The sequence below is a fragment of the Oenanthe melanoleuca genome, chromosome 1A (genome assembly GCF_029582105.1).
Source record: "Oenanthe melanoleuca isolate GR-GAL-2019-014 chromosome 1A, OMel1.0, whole genome shotgun sequence".
Classification (NCBI taxonomy): domain Eukaryota; kingdom Metazoa; phylum Chordata; class Aves; order Passeriformes; family Muscicapidae; genus Oenanthe; species Oenanthe melanoleuca.
In genome coordinates this window covers 23,236,039-23,250,079 of record NC_079334.1, presented here as the reverse complement: position 1 = coordinate 23,250,079, position 14,041 = coordinate 23,236,039, and the positions used below count along the sequence as shown (strand labels likewise).

The window sequence follows — 14,041 nt, the reverse complement described above, 5'->3', positions numbered from 1 at the left end:
AAGGATTACGGGTGGGCGGTGCTGGGTGAAAACATGGGAGAAAGGAAGGTAAATATTCCTGATTTGTCATTAAACCCGAAACTCCCAGAACTGCCAGATGTTAAATGCTTTTGCCCCCCTCGTTTATTGACTCACCCTCACACCCCACGGCGCCCACAAGGGCGGCGCTGCGCCTTTAAGGGCGAGGCCCCGCCCCGCCCGAGATGACTTCATCTCTGCCTTTCGATTGGCTGCGCGCCCCGTCACTCAGACGGCTCTTCCCAGGTGCTCGCGGTCCATTGGTCACTCCTCGTGCCGCTCACCGCCCCCTCTGCGCTCTGATTGGCGGCGCTGGAGGGGGGCGGGCGCTTCCGCGGTTGCGAGGCGCCGGCCGGCGGTGGCGCGGCCGGGCTGCGGGAGCGGGGGGCGGCGCCTTCTCCGGCGGGGACGGGCACGGGCGGGTTCGGGCGAGATGGAGCCGTGACCAGGTGAGCGCGGAGCTGCGGCTCGGCCGGGACCTGCGGGGCGGCCTCGGGGAGCGCCAGCGGCAGACAGAGGGAGGGTGGGCTCGGGCCCGCCCTGAGGGGCCTCCCCGCGCTGGGGCACGGCCGCTCCCCCTGCGGAGCCCCCGCGCTGTGTCCCCGCTGGGCCCCTCCCCGCCCTCCCCTCAGAAGGGTCCCGGGCGTTCCGCGGGTGTGCGGGTGGTTTTGGGGGGCTCTTTGCGGCGTTCGAGGCCGGGCAGCGCTGACAGGGGCTCGCAAAGGGTTTGGGCAGCAGCCGCCCCCTCCGGGCTCCCTTGAGCCGGTTCATTTTCCCCACCGGGAAGATGCCTGTCCGTGCTGTGTCTGGCGCTTATGTGAGGTAACATCCGCGTGTCCCAGCCGTTTGTCTTCCTCCCTGTGTCTGTACAGTCTTGTATCGGAGAGGACTGTAATGTCACATCTTCAGGATCGCGGATGAAAACTGACAACTCTGTGTGTGTGTGTTAGTGGAAATAACCCGAGATCTTCAGGATCTGCATCTGTGTAGCCTTGCTCTGCATCATGCCAACTTCGTGTTCATACGGTTCTGTGTGGCTCTGTTTTACAAAATGAGCCCTGAGTGAGCTGAATAAAGGGTTGCAGATTTGCTGCTGCTTTTAGCAGTCCCTTTCTGCTATCGTTTGTCCAGACAGCATCGAGGCCTGTGCTGTGAAGCTGCATTTTAACCTGCCATCCATAGAAAATACATTTTGAAGACATTAAAAATGTTTCTGTTTAAATCCGTAGCTTCTTTTCTGTATCTTGGAAGCCAGAATGTGCTTTTTGTTTCTTGGTAGGATCTGAAGACACAGCTCTGAATATTTGGAAAATATAAAATGTGGCTATTCTGGACTGAATATGCATATCCCAACATTCTGTCTTTATTTCAAATTTGTATTTGACATCAGGGCTAGTTATGGCATAGCTGATTTATTGGAAATGTGTTTTCTACTTTTGTGTTGGTTTTCAGGTAAAAATACAAATGAACTTCCACCATTGATTCTAAGATATATCTGCTGCTTGCACAAAACCCCTCACTAGGTTTCTGTAAAGACACATTTCTGTAAAATCTCTCCTGTTGAACTGGTAGAAGTGTAATGCCTTTAGATGTTCATAAGTATTTCCAAAAATATTTCAGTCATTACTGAATATTAAAGGAACACCGATTTGTTCCCATTTGCTGCAGTGATTTAATGAGTGATCTAATAGTTGTGATTAAATAGAATCTAATAATAGAACTTAAAATAAGTGTATGATCTGAAGCTGACTGTGAACTCCTTTTCTGTTCTTTAGATTTGTGCTTTCTGGTGAAAGGAGAAAAAGACTCAGGGCTAAAAGCAAACGCCTCAATTTTTCCACAAGCAGGCGAATTTACCCTTCTTAATTATCAGATATTGGCTTACTGAGCCCTTTCCAGTCCTTTCTCTCTTACAATTTATAAACCAAATATGATTTCAGGAAAAGACTGAAATACTGGCAGTTGCAGCTTCTTGAGCATCACACTGTTCTATACAAAATGTGAGCAGAGCTGTGTTTGCTGGTTCCAACAGTTGTGGAAGCAGCTTTAATTTCTGTTTAATTAAGGCCATTCTCTCCTATCACGATGTAGGAGAAGGCTCCCAAATCTTCAGGCAACAAGCAGATAATGAAATAAAATGCAAAGAAAGGGAGAGAAGAGAAAGAAAAATGCAGAGAAGACATTTTGATGTAGAACTAAGAGAATGTGGCACTTTTCCAAAAGCGGTCTTTAGTTTTTCCTCCTCATGAAATAATGGGAAACTCTTCGGTTTGAGGAGGAGTGTTCACTTGCTGGTGTTTTGTTTTTTTTTATAATGCTGTCTTCTACTGGCATAGCAAAGCAGCAGCATTTTTCACAGACTTTCATCCTTGAACCTCCAGGTGAAATGTACATTCAGGCAATAAAAGTACCCTTTAATTTAATGATGATGATGATGATAATAATAATAATAATAATAATAATAGCAATCCCTACTGGATTTCCTTCTCTGTTGAGCCATGATTAAATGCCTGTATGGTATTTAGTAGGGAAAACAGCAGCTGTACTAGAGAGAGAGAAATATCAGAACAAAAAGGTTTGGCTGTTGGAGCAGAAACAGATGAATTCTTATGATGTGTCAAAACATTATCACAAGATTAATTGTTGCACTCATTTGGAGTGTTCAGGGTGTCTCCTTATATGCTTTTTACCTCAAAAGCACAATTTATAGCAACTCCAATACTTTTCTGCTTTTGTTCTCTGTGCTCAGCTGTCCTTCCTGTGTTGTAGATAGTACAATTGGACTATCTCAGTGTCTGTTTACTTACTGATAACTCAGTATTTGATTAAGATTCCTTTTGAGGAGTACATTTGATTTCCTCCATGTAAAAAGTGGTAATAATTAGCAAATCATATTACAGTTATACAAAGCTCTTCCTTTAAAGTTGTGGGTTTTTTTTTTTTAATCAGCTGTGTCCTGAGGGTCAATGTCTTTTCCTGAGAAACTGTGGGAGAGGAAGCAGAAAAAGCAATTGTTCAGTGGTCTCAAACTGTCAGACACCTACTCTGGAAAAGCCAAATTTAATTATTTCCTGTTGGACATATTGCTGAACTGACACTGCAAACAGAGGATGTGGTTACACAGACGTTTCTTTTAGTGATGGGGGCTGTCTTAAACAGCTCATATTCCCATTTGCTTTTTTTTCCCTCCCCACCTTGTGCTATCACCTCAGTAGTGATGTGGAGCTGCGTGCCATGCCAGGTTAGAGACCTGATTTTTAATCTGGGCGTGTTCTATTCCTCTCCCCCTCAGACCCCCAAATAAAAAACAGGGGAGAGCTGCAGGATGCATAGGTGGAGTGAAGGAGCAGAATAGTAAGAGCTACAGCTGAATGGAACTATGGTTTAAAACTGTTCCTATGATTCTTCTTTTATGTGTGGGTGAAATGGATGAGTTTGTGTGAATTGAGAAACTAATTTCTTTGTCAAATACTCTGTTCAGTTCTTAAGGGATGCTGTGTGTGGTTAATGTGTATGTTTTACCTTCCAACCTTTGAATGCTTTCTGGAGTGCAAACACTGTTAAGTGGCTTCTTCAGGGGAAATGAATGGCATTGGGGTGAGGAGAATTTTCATTACCATATTGTGTCACACAATTCTGATTTTTAAGTGTGGGTTGTCCTTACAGGGGGCAAACAGTGCATGCAGCTTGTACAGGAATCTGCCCTCAGTCTGATACTCTGTTTTCAGATGTGAAGTATCAAGGCTGCTAACAGTATTTCACTTCCTTTCATCCTTTCCTATTTCTTATTCGAGACACTTATTTTCCACACAGATAAATCTTAGAATTTGTCACTTGGTGAGGTAATGCAATTGTTTAAATTAGTTTGGTTTATATTTCAGAAATTGATGTAATGAATTTAGTTTGTACAGCGCTCCTTTCCCTTTCCCTCCCCCATTTTCTTGTGTGTGTGTGTGCAGCATCATTATTCTTGTGCAAAAAATATTTTGGATTTAGGCACACAGCCATATTGGTAACACCTCTGCAAGAAGGTGAAATTTAACATAGAGTCTCAAGTCTCTTTAAATCTTGAAAGCTAAAGTCTGAGCTTTTACTTGGAGATTTCTGCACCTTAACCTCTTGACATCCATCTGCTTTTGCTCTCTTACTACAAGCTAGAGTGTTGACTACTTCTGCTTATCCTTCTTAATTAACTTATGCTTCCTATTTCAGCTTGTTTGGGCCCTGCTGATCCAGAAAAGCAGAGTTTTTGTGGAGTACAGCAGAGGAAGCATGGTAGCTGCTGCTGCATGTGCCAGCATATTATTTGTTAACAGCTGATCACTGGGGGCTGCCTTTTTGGCACTGAAAGAAAAACTTTCTCCTGGACATGGTCAGGAGTTGCTGGTGCTGTTGTCTCTGCTTGCCATGGATGAATATTGAAATGTGTATGTGCCACAGTGCAGGGGCCCTGGCATAAGGCAGTGCAGAAACTTCCCTATTTTGCCATCTTCTAATGGGGCAAATAAATATGCTGACTACACATCATCTGCAGAATATCTTCATGTCAGGGGAACAGGAGACTGAAATGATATGTCTAGTTCTGTGAAATTAATTTTGGTCTGGGACAGTCTACATGACAGATTGTTTCAACCTCAAATTAATGTTTCCTGTAATATATGGTAATTACGACTAGTTATAGACACAGCAGGGAGGGAATGTGTGGTTCCTAGAGTTCTACACTTCCCATGGTTTAGGGAGCACTGAGGATTTATCTTCGTTGCATGACTGATCCATATGGCTGACACCCTGTTTAGGCTTACTCAGATGAGATCATCCTTTACACACAACCACAGCCATGTTACGATGAACTCATTCCTCTGCAGTTGTTTATCTGTGTGATAGTACAGCTCTGAGCAAAGATGAGACAGGATTCACTTTCTGTCAAGTACAGGGAAGCTTTTCCTCCTTCAGGCAGAAACTTTTGGAAAAAAACATCGAAAGACTACTTGAATGAAAAAAAAATACTATTTTTGCCCTCCCTTCTGATCTTTATAGCAATATAAGAAGTTTCCCAGCAGAATGTGATTGTAGTTTACATGGTAAGTCAATTTCTATTCCACTGTGTAAGATGGACCTGCATCTAGATGAGAGTTTTCTCTGGGTGACTGGTAGGGCCATGTTTCTGTTAGGTCTAGTATAACTGTAAATTCCCTCTTATATTTCCTGTTGGACATTATGTACAGGAGCAGATCACCTGAATCTGAATCTTTTTAAAGCCTCCATCTGAGAGACAGTCTGGGTGTTGGAATTCTGCCTTGCCATGTTCTGATCAGACTTACTGAGTCCTGTCAGTCAGTTTCTGTGTTGTTCAGGCATGCTGAAACTCCAAGTCACCAGTGAAGGCAATAAGCCATTGTAATCACTGGAATAGCAGCCATTTGGCTTGAGCATATAAACACTGACATATAAACTTTTCCATTGGATGGAGAAGTTTATCAGCAAGATGAGACTTCTGCATTTCTTAAAGATGACACTATTTTTTCTTCAGAAAATCTAGGACAGTAGAGTTCTGCCTGCATTGACTGTAGTGAGAGGAAAAAGGAGTGTTGGAGGAATGTTTTGATTGTGCTGTGGGCAAAGAATAGCAAAAGCAGTTTAACTGTGGAATTTTGCCAGAAAATGTTTCAGTTATCAGATTAATCTTTGCTCACTCACTGCAGTGTAGAAGAAGCTGTAAAGAGCTTGTGTTTCATTACAGTTGTAAGGCTGCTCTTCTAAATATTTGCAAAGTTTGGCTAGTTAATTTTAAAGGCAGGGTGTGTCTGAGTTTTCTGTTGTTTTATCTTGCAGCTGGATTGAAATTCCATAGAGTGAGTGAATAAGAATAACGATAGGAATATGTTATACCTGCAGCATATTTTAGCTTAGTAGCACACACATATTAGACAAAAAAAATTGAAAAGAAGTGCACTTATCTCCTATTTGGGGTTCAGATGACCAAGCAGTAAATTGCAGGTGCAATACTTTTACTGTCTCATGTTGAGCAGGTACTTTATTGGCAAATGGGACTGAAAGTTTTGAAACTGACTTTTTAATGGCCGGAATGTCTAAAATAGAACTTTAGTTCTTAGTAGAGAAAGTAAGAAAAATGTCTGATATCTGAGAGGATGAGTTTTGAGTGGGAGAGCAAGGATCTCTAGGCACCTGAGAAGGCTAATGGAAATGTTGGAAAGTCAGGAGAGGTAAATAAAATAAGGCAAGGAAAAAAATGCTCTGAAAAAAATGCACTGAAAAAAATACAGAGATTAATTTGACTGGTTATGGGGTTTTTCTTTCTGTAGAAAATCAGCAGATTCCTTGTACCAGGACGGGTAGATCAAGAAAAATCTCACTGTTGGACCTTTCTTGACTCAGTGGAGGCTCTGGAGATCTTAAGTGCAGAAGCATGGTGATTGTTCAGCTTTCTCAGTGCTCTTGCAGTCCTAAATTAGAAGATAATAATCAGTGAACCAAGATTCCTGGAAGTTAGGGTTTGGCCACCAGAAATCTTCGAATGAATTGCATTTGTAACTTTTCCACACTTCCCGGTTGTGAAAAGTGGTTTCACGGATACCCGAGTCTCAAAAAAAAAAAAAAAAAAAAAAAAAAAAAAAAAAAAAAAAATCCGACTCAAAATAACAGCAAACTAAAAAATAAAAATCCTACTCAAAACCAAACTATGCCAAAAACTTGCATTGAGGTCAAAATTTAATATATGGATGAATTTCACTCACAGTTTGTGATTTAAAGAACCAACATTGCAACTAAATTGTGATGTTATATGCTTAATGCTGTCAAGAAGAATGTTCCAGCAAAATTGTTTCATTAAATTCTCAGGTAACTTGTTCATCATGTTGGAATAGCAAACTCTTAACAGTAGTTAATTGTTTACTGTCTTTGTGGAAGACTTTCCTTGCCTTCTTGAGGCCTTTTTGCCTGTTAGGAAATTTAGGATCTGCAGTTCAGTAAAATGTACATTGTAAGTATATATACTTCATTGTGTAGTCTTGCATCATTATTATGTTTTAATTACAGTTGTATCAGTTTGACTGCTTTATTAAAGAAAAATAATTACTTATTATGGGTTCTCACATTAAATTAATTAAGTAGTTGTAATTAATTTTCAATATTGACTTGATGACAAATCTGTGAGAGGTGACAGAATGACTCCTTGATTCTGGGATAGAGCAATGATTAATGTGTACTGGCACATTTTATTCGGAGAAAAATAGGAACATTCTCTATAAGGGAAGTTTCTGAAGTACTTGTGTCCTTACTTGTTTGGTTATTTTCCTTTTTGTACCAGTATTGTAAATCCCTTCTCCTTCAAATTAGTGGAGGTAAGTGGATGAAAGTGAACCAAGGAGATGAGCAATTCATTACCTATAGCTCCTTCTATGCAGTGGAAACAGAATAAAATTTTTTTATTTGTTTGGGATCAGAAAACTCACATTTTATGTTAAGCTGGCTATCCAAGCATTGAGACTAATCAGTCTAACTGATCCTACTCCTTCTGATGTTGAAGTAGTAGATTACTTATACTATTTTTTTTATTTTTTTTATTTTTTTTGCTTTTCAGTGGAACTGTGTTAATACTCATGTCCAAAGTCCATCTGAAGTTTGTATTTGGGGAGGTGCCTATTTCTTTTTTATTTTATCTTACTGACAGAATGTCATGGCATCTTGACTGCAGTTCTTGCTTCTGATGTCTAGGAAGCCCTAAAGTCTGAAAATCTCAGAGGAGGAAATGGGATGGAAACTTTGATGTGTATTTTTTTAAAGGTGGCTAAGGAATTAGGAGTAAATGTATGGCAACTTCTAACTTTTTTATTGCTATTTCAAACAACAATCTTCTAGAGCCTCCAAAGTAATTATTTTCTAGTTAGGTACTGCTGTGTATGCCTTTTAGAACTGTATTGCTACAGAAAATAATGTGTTCAGTACATGTAGGAGTTTTTAAGGTGCATGGGATTGTTCTCCTCCCCCTCCTCCAAAATGGGATTCCCTTTACTGTCTTCAAAGATCTCTGTAATGTACTCTTATCTTTTCCCTGTTTTTGTGTGGGTGGATAAGCTGTGATAAACTAGTTATAACAGTCTCTAAGTTCTACTATTCAATGTTTAAGAATGATTTCAGTACAGGGACTAGGAAATTGAGTATGTGATTTGTTGAATATTCTGCCTTAGTAGATCTCAAACAGGCATTCTTCAGAACTGACAAAGCAGCAGTCCTAAAATAAAAGTTCTGCTTTGCAAGTAGCATGGTGTGTGTATACCAGCATGGCAGTCTAGGTGGTACTTCAATCCAACTTCTGTAGTGTGTACCAAATGAATTAAAGGTTATGTTTAACATCAATCCCAGATAAAGGACTTTGCTCCTACTCTTAAAGGAGAAAATGGGCTTTGTTTGCTTTTGTTTGGTTGTTTGTTTTTGGATCTCTGAGTATTTGTGTCCTGTTTTCTCTTTCAGTGACTGGGGAGAGAGCTGCTGGCATGGAAGTGAGCTGGGTTTATCCGTGGGAGCTGTGAGTAAGGTATGTGTTGTGTTCAGTTTTGTCTTTAGTCTACACCTTTTGTTCTTAGGTTTTGACTTGAAAATTGCTTGTATCCACTAAAAGGGGATAGTATTGCTTAGAGATAAATATTTTGAATTTGTATTAGTGTCAAGTGTGACAGCTGTGCAGCAAGGACTTCATAGTGTCAAGAATATGAACAGCACATGTGCACTTTTCTATGCTGCTGAGCAATTAGTAAGACTTGTTTTAAAGAAAGAAGTAGCTGGATTTGGTATCCTTTGAATTTGCAAAGAGCAGCAGCAATTCTGATTCCTCCATCTCTGCACCATGTTCTTTACTAACATTGTTTAGATTGCCATGTTAGGGAGTACTTGCTACTTCTTTTCAATAAACTGGTTAGCATAAACAAGACAGTAATATTGATCTTAGCTTCTGCATGAATCACTGAAGAAGATCCTTACCTATTTTCAGTAGTGGGGAAATCCAAGAATAGAAAATCAGCTGTTGTAAGGGAAAAAGGGAACAGAATATCTAGTAAATCAATTGCTGGGCCTTCCACTTGATGAATGTCATGCTGGGTAGCTGCATTAGAAGATGCCAGTAAATGCAAAGAAATTTGAATTCCACACCCAGTGTCTGTTGATGAGGAGGAGACACAAAACCAATTCAGATTGGTCTAATTTCTGTAGACAGTTTCATACTGTCATGACTAAAGAATGTGACTGGGGTCAGAAAATGTCTTGTAGGCTCTGTTTCAGCCTTTGGTTTCACACTGTACTTCACATAAGGTAACTGAAAGCTGTCATTTTTTAATAGGTCTTGCTTCTCTGTTTCTTTTTTCTTTGTTGGTTTAGGAGTTTTTGTTTGGTTTTTTGTTCATTTTTAATGAAATCTGAGGAACCTATGGTTGCAGGGTTCACATTGCTATTGCAATGGGAAAACAAGCATGTTTTAAGGTGTAGCTTTCCATCAGAACAGAAAGCTGAATTGACTTTCTCTTTGGCTGCAGAGTCACTGCTTAAAGGAGAGAAGGCAAGAATTTCAAATTGTGGTGTGGTGATACAATATGGACATACAGTCTCAGTCACAGCCCATGATCAAACTGAATTAGATAAAATGTAAAGCTACTTTGTCAGATACACAAAAGTAAGTTCCCAAAAAACCTTGCCAAAAAATCCTTCAGATTTGAAAGTTTTGTAGTTTTGCCTGCTGCTTTGTGCAGCAGTGAGTGCTTGTGCCAGGAGCTGAACTGACTGAAATTTAACTACTTTATCTTTGTTTTAATTCTTCCTTTTCTGTTAAAAATTTATAAATTAAAAAAAAATACTTTATTTTAGTCTAGATTTATTCCCCAAGCTGTCTTTCCTGCCTTGCCTAAGTCACCACTTTATTATGCCCTGTGTCATCCAGTTCTAGACCCAAATTTCAGTTCTTCTGTCTGAAAGTGTACTGTTTCTTCTGAGGCCTTACTTCCATGCTTCTCTTGTCCAATGACTTTCTCATCCCAGTCTGCTCTAAATCCATATCCAGCAAGAGTTCCTTTATACTTTTTCAGCTGTGAATTTCCAAGTCAAAGCTCACATCTGGCTGCAGATCATCAGCATTCCCTTTTCTAGTTTGCTGTAGTCTCCCTGCTTCCATCGGTTGTTGGCATCTGCTGCCACATGCCTTTGCTGCTGGCTGAATCCATTGCTTCCACCACTTGCCCCTATGGGGTGAGGAGGAATGCTTTGCCTTTAACATGAAGGAAATTTTAAAAGATGCCTCAGACAGTGGTTACAAGGAAGCCAGCCAGTCAGAAGGTGGTGGAAAGCAGGCAGCTTTTCTAAACACACTGCAGTTCATCATGCATTTCTTTGGCAGCAGTGCAGGCTCAAACAGCTTGCTCCCTTTCTCAGCTCCCTCTGTTTTTGCTGGCATAGCTATTTCTGTGGCCATGGTGAGCCACTCTGGGGAACACATCCTCCTGGAAAGAAGTGTTTTTCTCTAGATTATTTTTCATCTGGTCCAGTACATGTTGTCTCTGTAAGATTTATGCTGGTTTCACAATGAGGAAGGTATGAGAGTGGGAATGTGTAGCAGGCTGCCTAAGTTGGCATTGCTGCTAGATATTTAAGTGTGCTCTTTGACATTACAGTTAAGTTGATCTTTCAGTGTGGTGCTCTTGCAAAGGCATGTCAAACCTCTGCACAGCCTTGCACTCCTGCTTCTTCCTTTGCAGCAGAGCTGGTGATTGTGCAGCCAGAGGGCACGGCCAGCCGACTGATCCGGGAATAAATGGCTTCTGATGTTCTGCAGGGTGAATCGTCTGCTGGCCCGGCTGACCTGAGTCGCCCCATGGTGCACAATCATTAGATCAGACAAAAGGAAAGCAGCAGGAATCAACAGCTTCATAGCAGTTGAATTCTTCTTTTAATTATGATGTTGAACTCTATAATGACCAAGACCTAAAATACATCAGTGTACCCACTGGCACATGACACCTGAACATGACATTTTTTTTGTTCTCTTTTCTTCTTAGAACTACAGCAACAACGGTTATTTCTTCAGTCTCACAAACTAGATCATTCATTCAACACACTGAGAAGTATGAGAGAATTTGATGTCTGTAAAGTACTTCACCAGTTTAAGGCTTAACATCCTCTGAATTAGAAGGATGTTGTCTTCATTCATGCTTTGAACTAAAATAAGGACTTCAGAAATTTGTGGAGAGTTAATTTCTTTTTCTGGCAAGGATTGTTTGTTCTAAATATCATTGCTAATCTCAAAACTAGCTTTGGTATTATCAGTTTCTCTGTGTACTCAAAGTTCCATGAGGTTGAAAGCCACAAAGTTCCTCCAAATACATATTGAAGAATGAAAAATATTTTTTAAAAAATAGCTGGAATGTCAAACTACATTTCTTAGCTTGCTGTTTGTGGCTTTTAGAAATGAATGTTTAATGATGATTTTTGAAAATCTCTTAAAAACTTTCTGTCGCTGCTGGCTGGAGTGAAGCAAATGTTAGTGTTTTATGAAGGAAATATTTAGGGCTTGAGAAATACCATAATTGATGAGTGGTTGTTAAAATCATGTGCAAGGCTTTGTCTACAGCACAAATGATGCAGTTGATTGTTTGCACTGGATGTGCATCTTTTCTACCTCAAGCCCTCACATCTCTATAAAGCTGTTCATGCCTTTTGTCTGATAACATTTCTTGCTGGCCCAAGCATATTTTTACTCTTGTACTGCTAGATTCGCTGGAGGTGGTAGCAGAGAGAGAGGTGAAGATTCAAAGATATCCTCTGTTACTGCAGTGTTACCAGCACAGTGTTTTACCACCATCTTTGTTCCCATGTGTTGCAGTCTTTGCCTTTCTGAGACATGCTTTGCAGTGTAGTGGCTTGTGATCATGGCAAAATGGACAATTTACACCTCCAAAGCACTGGTTCTAATCCAGAATGAATTTGGTTACTTTTTGATTGCAGAGAGTGTCACTCTGCCCATCCCTGCTCCCAATTACTGTGGAAGCAAAGGAAGCTGATGACAGATTAATTTTGCAGAAGTCAAATGCACGTGGAATGTGTGTGTTCAAATAAAACTCCATAATCTAAGGTGGCCTCTTTTTAGTAGTCTGCATAGTTTGGTTTCTTAACTTAAGGGGGTTCCTGAAGAGGAAGTCCTCAAGACTGTACCTCTTCCAGGATCCAGTCTTTGTGATGTTTGCCTCACTGCTGACTCTATTGTATATTCTTTATAGGCAGTGTCATCATGTTAGCTCACAATTAACTGGAGAAATAATTCTGCCAGCAGTTGTGTGTCTAAGTTAAGCTGACTAACAGGAAAGGAAATTTTTTTTTAATACAACCTTGTAGGTCTTCCTGTTGGTGGCTTTGATATCTAAAGATATCTCTCATTCTCATTGTTATAACTTCTCAAGCTAATGTGCTGCCTCTACTTTCACCTGCTGAAAACTTCACTTCTCCTGGGTTATTCTTTTAATTTGTGATGACCTGGGGGATATAGTTGCTTTTGGGCATGTCATGGCATTCCCTTCCAGTCTTCTCACTCATTTCAAAGATTTGTCCACTGAAAGCAACTTTGCCCCAAGATTGCTTCTTGGCTGGCTGACCTCAGCTGGCATGATAATTTAACAGAAGGCTGCTCTTAGGTTTAAAATAAAAAAATGCCCTGTCTACTCAAAATAGCCCAGCTGCACACACATGCTGTTGCTGTTAGGTGCTGGAGGTTGCTTAGCAATTCTTAAATCAGTAGGAAATTGCTATTGCCCTGGCAACTTGGGCAATAAGGGAAAATGCAAACAAGGGAAAGTTGTTCAGAGAGGTGTCCTTCTTGATAGTTGCATGTGATTAGGTTTTTTTTCTCTGTGCTCTCTGATTTTTACTCACTTATTTTAAAATTTACTTTGTTTTAATTTTAAGTTAAAATTCCTCTATGTTTTACTCTGGCTATTGAATTTTCATGTAAGGGAAGGCGATAGTCCTTGATTCATTTAAATGTTGACTGTCAAGATCTTAATTATACCATGAGTATGTGAATATTTCCAAAATCATGCAGGGGCAATAGCATTCTCTCAGGGGCCAGGATTTTTTAAGTTATGTTGCTATAAAACATAAAACTACTGTCACAACAATACAAGGATGGACCATGACACCTGGGAGGAAGCAGATCTGCTCAAGAGAAACAGTAGACATTACTTTTAAATAATAACTAATCTTTATCAGTTTCTGACTTCTGAAGGCATTTAGACACTTCAATTTCAGATAGACAAACAAGACAGAGTCAGTTTTGCACAAGGTATAAGATTAAGAACCACAGCCATAATGAATTTTCAGAAAAATATTCTCTTTATTAAACCTGCAAACTACAAAGACTAAACTGCTCTGAAGCTTGTTTTACATGGTAGCTGTTTAAGTGCATCCTCTTGCCTTTGCAACACCATATCACAGTAAGCACACAGGAAACCTGATTAGCTAAGCCATTGGTAAAAACAGTATTCCACTTTACATTTATCATATGACAAAATGACTTAGAGAAATTTCTCTTAAAGCTGCTCATCCAGGATCACTGAAGGATAGCTTCAAGCCCATGAGGTGAGAGGGAAACAAAATAGACAGATACACACAGTATGGAATCCTCTCTGACCAACAGTAAACTAGAGAAAAGTAAACTGGAGGGGGAGAAGGGATTAGGATTAGTTTCCTGTCATTTCATCTCATCATAAGGGCAGACAAGCACCAGTGTTGGCACAGGGAAGCAACAAAGGCATGCATCCAAGACTGCCCCTTTTGGCAAGAGCCAGCTTAGACCAACTTAGCTGTATCATACAACCACATCATCTGGTTAGACACTAAACTGGCACTGCCAACAAAAGGAGCAATCCAGCTTGCTCATTCCTCACCTCCTGTCAGCCAGCACAGGCTGAACCAGATCAAGGAACTGACCTGTGTTCAATTTGGCCTGGTCAAACACACACACACACACACA

The 14,041-nt window shown here is 40.4% G+C and overlaps 1 protein-coding gene across 1 annotated transcript in view; it reads left to right on the top strand.

Annotated features, from left to right (window-relative positions):
- Positions 1-381: 381 nt before the first annotated feature.
- Positions 382-14,041, top strand: part of MRTFA (myocardin related transcription factor A) — a 92,821-nt gene continuing 79,161 nt past the window's right edge. Inside the window, exons 1-2 of the mRNA XM_056481806.1 lie at positions 382-467; positions 8,509-8,572. The gene's annotated coding sequence lies outside the window, so the exon portion shown is untranslated. The remainder of the gene's footprint in view (positions 468-8,508; positions 8,573-14,041) is intronic.